Consider the following 12147-nt stretch of genomic DNA (forward strand, 5'->3'; position numbering starts at 1 on the left):
GACATATGTCACCCTGTTCATTCAGTTTTTGTTCCCATGTTCTCATTCTCTGCAAGGTGTTATCCGCGTTGCTCTAAAGACCAAGTGGTGTCACATGGGAAATGAATTATCAGGCAGTGTGTGTAGCAGGGCGTACAAACACAGCTAATCAGCATGTGTGCTTTGGTATGCAGCTCAGTCCATTTCCCCAGCTTCTGCTAAGAAGAACAGGTGGAATACAAAGCTAGAGAAATGCCACAAATGTCCAGCCTTGCATGGGGTAATTAAAAGACAGATTTCAGGCCACATACTTTATGTGTTGTGTGTTTTTGTGTTAACAAGAAATTTACAGCGAGTATGAAAGAGTTTTCCATGTCCAAGAGGCATATTCATAATGCAATTTATGTATTTTCTCCCTGCATGTATTGTGTTCAAAGGCATAAATTGCTGCATAAGAAGAGGAGCTTATGAAGCTATGCTACATATCAGATATTACATCTAGCTGTGTATACAAGAGAGTTCACGACATAGACTGACTGCCAGAAATATCTAACTAACTAACTCAGAGGGCAAGAAAATGAATGAATAACAGGCTCAGAGGCTTGCCAAAATGCATTTTTAGGGGACGACATCATATCATGGTAGTGAGTGGCTAGATTATTTTGTTCACTTAGGACAGCAGCAGAACATGTACAAAAATGTAATGTACTTGGGTCAAATCAGAGAAAAACAGGTACATCAAAGTAGAGTACAAGAATATAGTTGTCAAAAATATTTTTTTCATAGTGCTTGTACTATATGTTGAACATGTCATGACTTTCATGGTGAGATTTGGAGTAAGACACTAAAACAAATAGTTCTGTTGTTGTCTGTCTTTTCAAAAATAGGAGGCAGGGTAGGAAAAGCAATAATGTGGGGTTTTTTGAAAATAAAAGCAATTGAGGTTTGTAGTATTGTCATAAGAGAAAAGGTAGTTGATGAAAATAAAAAGTTTTTGTTAGCTTAAAGAGGACCATACGGTGAAAGTTAGATCACTTAGCTTTATAAAGTAGAAAAGACAAGTCACTGGAGATGATAAAAAAGAGACAGAGAAACTTGTACAATGCAATTTCCTGATTCTTGAGAATGTCTAAAAAGTATATATTTTTGTGGAAAGATGTGTCAGAACGTGTGGGAGGATGTGACAATAAATGAGACACAGAGAGATTATGACTGGTTTTTAGAATGCCTTTAATTGACTTTAGAGAAGGAAGGTTGAGATTCCTGTAATTTTGGAAACATCTACTACTACTGAGAGAAAAGTTTTGAAGTTAAGAAAATAATGTAGTGCCAAATATCTTGAGAAGAGGTGAAGAAAATAGCTGCCTAGGAAGCTAAGGACAAAAGATTTAGAAATCCTCTCCTGAGTACCTATTCAGAGAGGCTTTCTAGCTCTCCAACATGCCTTTCCTTGATCAAATTACTTCCTCCATGCTCAGCATTAATTCAGTCTGTATCTCAGGCATCATACTGATAAATATTCCAATCCATTGTCCTGCATATAGGTCATATAACTGAGGAACACTTAGCTGCTTGTGCTTCCCCTTAGATACTTAATTCTGTTAAAAAAAATAAAAAAGGTTAAAGCAATTAAGGTAACACAAGGTTCAAGAAGGATAGAAGCATTCTTAATAAAATCACTTAAAAAAAGTTACTAGATAAGTGAATTTGGGGTTAATCCCATGCTTGAAAATAAATAACATATTTAAAAAAAATATAGTCTGCTGGAAGAATGACAAGATGAGCATGAGGCCTTGCTAGGAAGGCAGTTCTGCAAGGTGTTAAAACTTCTCAAGGCTTGAGACAAGCTCTAAGTGAATAAGGAAAGATTCAGTGTTAAAGCATGCCCTGCCCTTTCTCTATCTGATATAATTATAGGAGAACCTCTCAAACCCTGTATTTGGCACTGTCTTTAAACACCACAGCAGTACTGCAGCTGGCAGCAAAACCAAAACAAAAATATGTGAACTCCTCCCATGCCTCTTGCAAGTTTGGCAACACACTGTATGCAGGAGTGACTGTCTTCCCTATTAATTTGATTATCAACCCATCAAGCACTGCAAATATCTATATGTTTGCAAAGAAAATATTGTAGGCTTATAATCAAATTTTAAAGGGCTTCCTAAAAAGCTAGGGTGAGCAATTAAAGTCACATTAGCTACCCAGTACAGTAACTTGAGTTTCTTAGAACTGTGTAATTCTAGTGCAGGTGACTTGTTGTCTATTTATTTAAGGGATTAAAACCACAGAGTTAAATGGATTTTGATATTTGTTTAAATAATGGAGTCTAATTAATTATTTTATTTGATAGGTACTACTAATGTGCTTTCTTTGAGTACTATCCAGTTGAGAAGAAACATTATTTTATGTCTTAATCTTTGAAAAGAAGAACAAAAAACCCCCCAAAACAACAACAACAACAAAAAACCCCAACAACAACAACAAAAACACACACACAAAACAAACAAACAAACAAACAAAAAAACAAAAAAGAGAGAAACCCCAAAAAAATCTTCATTCCACATTCCAAATCTGAGAATAAGGAATTAGCAGGGAACCATGAAAAGAATCAATCCTCTTATTCTGCTCTCCAGTTTTATGTATGCTCTGATGGTGATAGATGGTCTGATTATCTTTCTAGTGTTTTGGCTCCCTCCATTTTTCTATACATATAGTCATTGTTGAGGTGCATCACTTTGTGGATGCCCTGTTTTAAGAAAAAAAGAGGATTTTTTTTGAGTTGGGGCAGATTATTTAGTGCTGCAGAGTGATTGTGAGATGTATGTTTTAGGGAACATTTGCTACTACTGAAAGAAAAGGTTTGGAGTAAAGAAAATAATAAGCAAAAACTTAAGTGCTAGATAAAACTTGTTGTATGCTATAGATTAACAACTGGTCAGAATAATGATGTAATCACATCCAGAAATAACAAGAAAAAGTGAACCAAAAGTGAAAGAAAAGGTATGAAGGAGGAAGTAAAAAACTGATGAGTGATGTAGTTTCTAGAAATTATTGCATTAAATGAAATTAAGAAATGAGTCCAAAATCTCAAATGTCAGCACCATGGCACTTTTTCTTATAGGAAGTTTATTCTTTTAAATTAAAGAATGCCATATTCAAAAGGAAGTTGTTATTGGATTAATTCCATCCTGAGGTAAACCAGGCAGAATCTGGCAGCAAAGATAGTTTAACCTTATTTCATTTTATATATGCCCATAGAAAAATTGTTTGAAAGATTGTCCCATATGTCTTTGAACTGGAGAAAATTAAAAAAATATTTACAGGAAGTATTTCATTTTTCTCACGCATTTATCTATCTATCACACATATCTATCTAATCTATCTATCTATCTATCTATCTATCTATCTATCTATCTATCTCTCATGTATTAGTCTACAGTTAATGACCATTGTTCAACCATCTCCAAGTGAAGCAATGCCAAGCTGTGAGGCGCCTGGTCCCAGCTGGTTGACTCAGATAACTCAGCTATGGCCTTCTATACATAAGTTTTTGGTACAGTTCATTGAGAGAATGACGTGTGTGATCTAAACGGGAAACTTTTCTGCTGAGCTGCTAAGAGCTTGTGAGTACAAATTAAATGTGACTTTATGAATAAGCCTTGTACTTTGGTTGTCTGTTCATATGGCTCCTCAATATCAGTGTATAACTAAAAAGTAATACTTCACTATTTAAAAGACATGCTAGTGGTGTCAGAATCACTACAGCATGCACAATGTGGTTAGACTGTCCACTGCCATAGGATGTCATATCATTTTAAACAAGTTCAAAAAATTATCAATGAAATTTACAGAATCACATAATGAGCTGACTTGGTAGGGACCCACAAGGATCATCAAATCTAACTCACAGCTCTGAACAGCTCTGTTCCCAAGAGTCACACTGTATGCCCAAGAATATTGTCCAAACGCTTCTTGAGCACTTCTGAACTCTGTCAGGCTTGGTGCTCTGTCCACTTCCCTGGGGAGCCTGTTCCAGGTGTGCCCAGCCACCCTCTGGGTGAAGAATCTTTTTCTAATATCCAACTCAACCCTCCCCTGGCCCAGCTTCAGGCCATTCCCTTGGGTCCTGCCACTGGTCATCAAAAGAAGAGATCAGTACCTGCCCCTCATGAGGAAGTGTGAGGGGAAGTGAGACTCTCCCCTCAGTTTCTTTTTCTCAGGCTGAAGCAATAACTGCATTGTCTTTCAGGTGTTTTTCATTACCTCCCAGAATAGTCCTCTCCACAACTTTCCCAGGCACTGAAGTGAGACTGACACACCTGTTATTTCTGGGGTCCTCCTACTAGACCATCTTAAAAACTGCAACAGTGGTCACCAGCTGGGGCCTCTCTGAATTCCCAAGAATGCTCAAAATCATCGAGATAGGTTTTGCAATGACATCAGCCAGCTCTTTGAATATTCTTGGCTGAATCCCATCAGACCAGTAGATATGTAGGGATCCAGCTGGAGCAGCAGATCGCACACAATTTCAGGGTTGACTGGAATTTGATCACCCTTGCAGTCGTGGTCCTCCAGCTCAGATCCTCTTGTTCCACCGTCCACGTTGAAGGTAGAGGCAAAGAATGTGTTAAACACCTTTGCCTTGTCTGTGTCTGGGTTTGTGAGGTGACCATCCTGTCCCTGTAATGGGCTGATGTTATTTCTACACTGCCTATTGCCTTTAATGGATTTGAAAAAAACTCTTCTTATTGCCCCCCACATTTCTGGCCATCTTCAACTGTGCTTGAGTTTTGGCCACATGAATTTTCTCCCTACAATGGCAAGCAGCATCTTTCTATTCTAGCTGTGTCACCTGACCTTGCTTCCACTGTGCATATGCCTTCATTTTTTGCCTTATTTCCTGAGAAGATTTCTGTTCAGCCAACTGGGTCTTCTGCCTTGACTTCCAGCATTTGGAAATCGTGTGCTCCCATGCCCTTAGACCCAAAATTACCATCACTGAAGGTGAGACAGCAAAATGTGGTAGATTATAACATAAATATATATATACACACACGTGTATGTATTCATATGTTCTGGTGACTGTCAAAGATAGGATTTTAGAATATGTGGATCTATGTTCAGAATGAGTAGAATCCTGGTTTTGATATTGTGACAGTACTGTAATGTTTATAAAGTTACCTAAATCTATTCCGCACATTTTTTCAGAACACTTTTTAAAGATAGAGCATTATCTTTGAAGAATGCTTGATTTTTTTTTAGAATCTAATTCAGGTGTATTTCATTCTGTCCTCTCTATATCAATACGCACCCAATAATCAATGTATATTTATGTGTGTTTATACAAATATGCATAGCTTGCATATCTTTCCATATCTAGGAAATAGGCTGGTTTTCCATTTCATTTATTTCTGTTTGAAAGATAAATTAGCCCATTATAAAATACCTAAACTGGTACAAGCTGGTGTATTTGTAGAGTGAGTTTATGTTTTCTTTTCTGGCTTAGGTGACATTACATGGGACTGACAGAGATCAGTGCCAAGAAAGGCATATGTATGTTCATCTCAAAGAGCATTTTGATGAACTAATCTGATTCCATGCCTTTAAAAATTGTACTTGTTTAAATGAGAAAAAAGAAATTTCAATGTGTGATATTTTTACACTTGTACAGTAAGGGTTTTTTTTTTTTCTCCTCCTGGATTTCATGAGATTAGGACCAAGTCCATAAGTCCAGTTTCTGTGTGATCCTAAATAAATTTCAGGCAAGTTGCAGGTATTTAGTGGTTCTTATGAGAATCTGATATGATCAGATTCCACAGCCTAAAGACAATTTAACCATAGAGTTTATCATATGGCTTTAAACAACACAAACCCAGTATTTTATAGGGAATGAAGGAAAAGAATGACATTGGTTTTAACAGACTTTCATACATGTGCAACTTTTAGAAATTATAGAGGTACAAGACATTGAAAATATGCTTTAAAATATTCTGTGTCTCTGTAAGGCCAATTACCTGACTTAAATTCTGTAAAAAAAGAGTATTCTTCATAAAGAAGAGTAATAGTAGTACCATAACTCTTATTATCATGGTTGTTATTGTCAATAGATTCCTAAAGATATTTATTTATTTTATTTTGTACTTTTTGCTTTTACAAGTAAATATGGTTGTTTATTTAATTCAGGCATATCTTCTGTAAGGTAGAAATATGTTATCTTCAAGTCAGTCACATAGGGGCTTCGCAGGAATAAGACACAATTAAACTCTATATATGTTGAATCAGAGGGCTCTAGTAAGTACAAAGTCTACTACTAGGCTGAAGCCTTGTGGTTTCCTTTTTGCAATTTTGCTGAGGTCATGTTTTCACAGCATTAAGTGTGTAGATGGAGCATTTGTTTACTCAAAGTTTTCAGTGTACCTTCCGTGCATGAAAAGTGAGGGTGGATCTTGGCACCACTGTAGGTTTTTTTTCCATATCTGTTTTGGCCTTTTTTTTTTCTTTTTTTTTTAAAGTTTCTGGGCTCTAGCTCAAAGTTACTAACCACATCTGGCATGTGGAGCAGATAAAGTTCAAGGCAGGATGTCTCAACAACCAGCAAAGATGTCCAAAAATTTAGAGAGTAACTATGTACAAATTCAAAATCATACGCTAGGAATCTGAATCTAGGAACGAAGACTAATCAAATATTGCGTGACTAAATGTAATCCAATGAAGCTAAGACACACATGAATTATTTTATGCTGATTCACTTAGGTCTATGACTAATCAAGCAGAATTGACACAGGTTAATTAGCACGGTAGCAAACTCAGAAGAGAATGACAGCTGAAGAAATCAGCAAACTTTGCAAAATTATCAGTAACTGGGAAAACACTTTGCTTAACGCTTAATTTATTGCACAAATTCATTGCATAGTTTCCTTCTATTGCTCTGAGAACAAATAATCAGCCTGAACAATCAGAGATGTGTCTATACTAGCCTTTTGCCCTACATCTCTCAGCCAGTAGCATTAGTGAGGAGGCAGTGCTCGTGGCAGCTGGTACAGAATAGCACCAATAGCTCCTGGCATGCAGATCGCTTGGGAATCAAAAGCAGAGTCAAAGCTTTCCCATAGCAGATTGCTACAGTTTTTCATAGTTCTAGTTCAAATCAGGACTCAGAGGGTTTCAGGCCAAGATCCATGAAACTACTATAGTGCCAAAAGTGGATCTGTAGATGGTTTGAGCTTCTAAATCCAAGACTGTGATTCTCAAAAGTGCTGCTGAACCATGTAAGGGACTGTATTTTTCATGGCAAAACTTCTCTAATGCAAAAAATTCCATTATTTTCAGTGACTGCCATCTTGCTAGGATTAGGAGTGGTAGCTGTTTGAAGCTCAAAGCATTTATTAGTCTGAAAAAGTGGGTATTTTCTGCCCATGTATTTACCTGTGCAGCTTCACATTGACTTCAATCAAAATATGGATCTTTTCAGCACTTTAAAAACCTTAAAATAAGAGATGGTAAAGGTGATCTGTCTTCTGTTTTGTGGAATACTTAAACAGTTAAAGCGTTCACATAGAATAAGGAGCTAAGAGGTTCAAGACTTTCCACAAAATGAATGAGCTGGAATCCGTATCTCCCTAGAAAGTGTTTTACCACAGGGCTGTGAGGCCATAGGGTGGTACTGGTTTTGGTGTGAGGGAATACCCTTTTTCTGAAACTAGGGCTCTTTAAGGAGTCCTTCAGTGGTTCCTCAAGTATGCCTGTGTATTTTAAACTAAGTGATCATTATATGTAGCTGCAGAAACATCCAGGCTAATGTGAGATATTCATGTTATTTGTTTATTTGAATACCAACATGATTAATTTAAATTCTAGATAAATGTAATTTCTTGCAAAGAATCCTGTCTCACCCTGTGGGCTTAAAAAATCCTGCAATCATTAACTCCAAATAGAAATGGAAAATTCCAACAGAAAATTAATTTTATTGCAACTGTGGATTAATTTTTGAATTTTTGCATCTAGATACTGTAAAATTAGTCTTTAAGAAAAAAATAATAGAGAAGTAAAGCAGAAAGACCTCTGAGTCTGTCAGATTCTTACATGGGATAGTTTCTGGTCATTAAACCTAGAAGTTGTATCAGCAGGAGCTGTCATTTATCTTGACATTAACTATTTGTGACTAGTATTTAAAAAGGAATATTTTTGCAGAAAATGAGGTAAATAAATACAGCTGAGTAAAAACCCGCTTTGAGACAGCTGTTCTCTTTGTTTTTTTCTGGCATCAGAAAGCATTTTTTGGTCACCAAATCTAAATGAATTTTCAATTCTGTGATTATGAAAGGCATATGTAATCAGAATTAAAGTAAAATAAGAAAAATAGAACTCAAGACAGAGAGAGACTGAAAATGAGAAGAGTAAATAAACACACAGTATGTGGTAACTTCAATTTAGTATACCATAAATGTGAAATACAGATGGAGTATCCTGTGACAGGGAAGTTGCAACTAAACATCTGTTTCTTCCAAAATTCCAAAGAAAAACAGATTCACAAATTATGTCAAAATGCTTAAGAAACTAGACTATACAGACACGTCAGAAAATGTCAAATTCTTATTCAAATCTTAGCAACTTAGTTTTCGTGTTTATGGACTCTTTTTAGTACTGTCACTGTCAAATAAGCAATAGTCAATAACAATGCAGATTTACACCATGATTTTTTTTCCCTTTAGATCCGTCCCAAGAGAAGGTACATCACAGACTGTCTATGTGTACTAATAAAGAAAGAAAATAGCCCAACTTTTGGGCAGTGGCTATTATGACTATCTTCTGTTCCCTAAGAATTATTCACTGAAAGCCTCAAAATATTTATGGCTCAAAGCTAAATTATTTAACTAAATCTTTGAGGTGCACTGTATTCTGTGACTCATATTTTACCTCATTTTAGTGACAATAGTGGCAAGGATTCTGTTGCTTAACCATAATTTTATATGCTTTAAGGAGTATTAGATACCCACAGGTACATTTGACATAGAGCATTCAAGAAACCTAGATTTTCTGGAGGAACAGTGAAAATGTAATAACCATATACATAACCATGCAACCCAAGTCTGCCCTATGCAACAAGTGGAGTTTTCTTGTAAATAAATTAGTTTCTGTGAGATGTAAAAACTGTCATATCTTCTTGATAGCCTTTACAATCCTGAGATCCAAGAATTGTGCTGAGGTGACACGTAGGTGCGTGTGTACGTGTGTCATACATATACATAGGTGGAGACACTGGGTTACTGAGTTCATGGTAGCACGAAATGTTTGAGACCACATAAATGATTAGTTCTTAATCCATGGTGAAATAATTCTAGATTAAGTCTGGTGCTCTCTCACCTCAGAGCAACTCATTCTAAAGGCATCCTCGCCATGGAACAATATAAGGTAATAAATAAAAAAGGATTTAAATATTTTTGTGTCATACCAGGATGTTTACAGCCAACGAGTATGAAATGAATTATTGCTTCAGGATGACTCCAGGAAGATGGTATAATTGTATTTGAAAGATGGGAGATTCAAAAAAAAAAAAGTTGCCTCTGGCACATGAGAGTGTTTTTCATTTTCATTTACTTAATGAATTTATTACTAGTGTGTAATTTAGCTGTAGTGACTATATGCTAATAGCTGCTATTTAGATTCTTTGCAGCACAAGTACATTCATGTGACTATTCAATCACATGTCTTTCGCAGAATTTTAGCTCCTCAGTTTGTTCCTAAATGTTAACACCTTTTTATCACCACTGAATAAAGAATAGATTTTGCAATCAGTGAAAGAATACTTTGAAGATCAGATCTCTGAAGTTTTATGAATCTTCTCTGCACTTTGCAAGTAGTTTTCACTAAAATTGGTCCAAATTTTCCATGAGTAGCATTTTTTCCACAGTAAATACTGGTAAACCAAAGCCACATAATTTGTATCGGCTTCATAAAAATTTCCAGTAGCATGTTCAAGCTAATTGAAAAATATGTTGCCTATTTGGATCATGGTGGTTTTACTGTTTCATTCTGATTTGACTTCAGGAAGTTCTACTTCTCTTGCATGTTATTGCATGTGTCTGTTGACTTTGTGTGCACATTCTGAAGATACACCTGGCTCAGCCTGGTGAGGAGGAGACTGAGAGGGGATCTTATCAGTGTAGATAAGTGTCTGAATGGAGGGTGTCAAGAACCAGTCCCTTGGTGGTGCCAGGCAATAGAACAAGAAGCCACAGGCAGACACTGGAACACAGCTTTTCACATGAACATGAGGAAGAATTTCTTTGCTGTTAAGGTTATTCAGCAGTGGAACAAATTGCCCTGTGATGTTGTGAAGTCTCCTTGGGGATATTCAAAAGCTGTTTGGACACAATTTTGAGTAACATGCTCTAGAGGATCGTGCTTGAGCAGGGAGGCTCCTGGAGGACCTCCAGTGGTCCCTTACCTATTCTGTAGTGCTGTGAAACTGCAATAACACTTGAAGCCTGCCCCTTGTCATAGTTGTAAGATTTTCCAATTGAAACTGTCTTTTTTCAGTGGTGAAGGGAAGGGACTGCCCAGAGGAGCAGGAGGAGAAGTCTGTAAATGATTCTTTAGAAAAACAGATTGATTGCATACATAAGTATACCGTTTGAATGATGAAAAGAAGGATGGGGATTTACTAATTTCCCTAGTCCCAAGAAAGAAAGGGAACTACCTCTGATAATGCAATATTTTCACTTGATTTGGCAATTTCACAATTCCCAAAGCCACCGATTGTATTTATGGTTCTAGGAAAGGCAGTACAGGCTGTTCACAGCATTCCTCCGACCTTTATTTCAGAAGGAGAAGCAGAAAAAAAATCCTCTACTTCTGGAACATTGCTAAGTGGAGCGGTTAATCTGCAAGTTTTGCAACATGAATCCCAAGAATCAGTGATTGTGAATCACCTAAGCCAAACTCTGACGTAGAGGTACAGCCCTTCACTTTGCGAATGTTAATGATGTGGAAGAAGGCCCTCTGCAATCAGCCTAGGATCACCTGAGAAATCTTCTTCAAAGTCTCAAATCTCAAATCATCTCTTTTCCCAGAGATTGTGAATTAAATCTGTAATTGTGATCAACTTTCAATTACAGAAAAAATATTGTTGTGTTTTTTCACAGCACCAGGCTAGATACACCCCTGATTATGAGATGAGGTGACATATTACTTGATAGAGGTCGTCTCCATTTGTAACTTTTTTTACCCAAAAATATTGAGAGGCCTTTTGATGGCCATGAAGATGTTTTGACTGTGATCTGAAAAGGCTGGGGACATTGGGCATGGCAAAACAAATTAAAAACAATCAGAAAAAAATATTCCCTAGAAGGTTACTTGAGGTGGAAAGGAGTCAAGCACTTTTTCTGCTGGCAATGTCAATATAACATTTAACTGTTGCTTCTCATGATTTCATCAGTTCATTCCAGCAGCATGGCTCAACACACTTCAGCAAGTCTTTTCAGAGGCAGCAAAAATATCATTGCAAACACCCTGGAGCCACAAACTCCACCAGGTAACGTGTGTAGATGCTGACCACAGTTTTGCTTTCCTCTAGGGAGTAGCAGAAACATTATATGCATTGTTGCTGCTCCTGTCTTCACTGATAGGGTCCTGGTCGTCCTAAAAAGGGCATTTTCCAGGCTCTGTAGTGCCATGGGAAGAGCTCTTCTCTATAGAGGGGATGTTGGCAGAGTACAACTCATTATCTACCTTGTCCACGAGTGTCTGTAGGATGGCCCTGCCTCATGTATCACACAAATAAAAACATATGGTAAGGAGGACACACCCAAAAAAGAGCAGTTTACCAGGTGGTGCATTTTCTAACAGGCGAAGAGTAAAATGCTCCCAATGGTGTCCATGGAAAAGCACAGCATTGTGAATGAACAATCCTAGAAGTTTCTGCTGAGTTTTTGGAACATGACAATAAAACTTCACAGGCAGCAAAAATGATAACTTTTTGCTGGAAAAATTAGAAGTTCTTTAAATGCATGTAGACCTATTTTTGAGGTGGATGATGATGTTTTAAACCTCAAAATATTATTTGCTCTTCCAGTAAACTGGTATTTCTGTGCATTCAGGAGCCAGGATACCGATGCATCAATTGTAACTTCCTTTCTTTCATCAGGAAGCAACAATGCAAGGGAAAAA

Source organism: Ammospiza nelsoni, chromosome 4 (assembly GCF_027579445.1).
Source record: "Ammospiza nelsoni isolate bAmmNel1 chromosome 4, bAmmNel1.pri, whole genome shotgun sequence".
NCBI lineage: Eukaryota > Metazoa > Chordata > Aves > Passeriformes > Passerellidae > Ammospiza > Ammospiza nelsoni.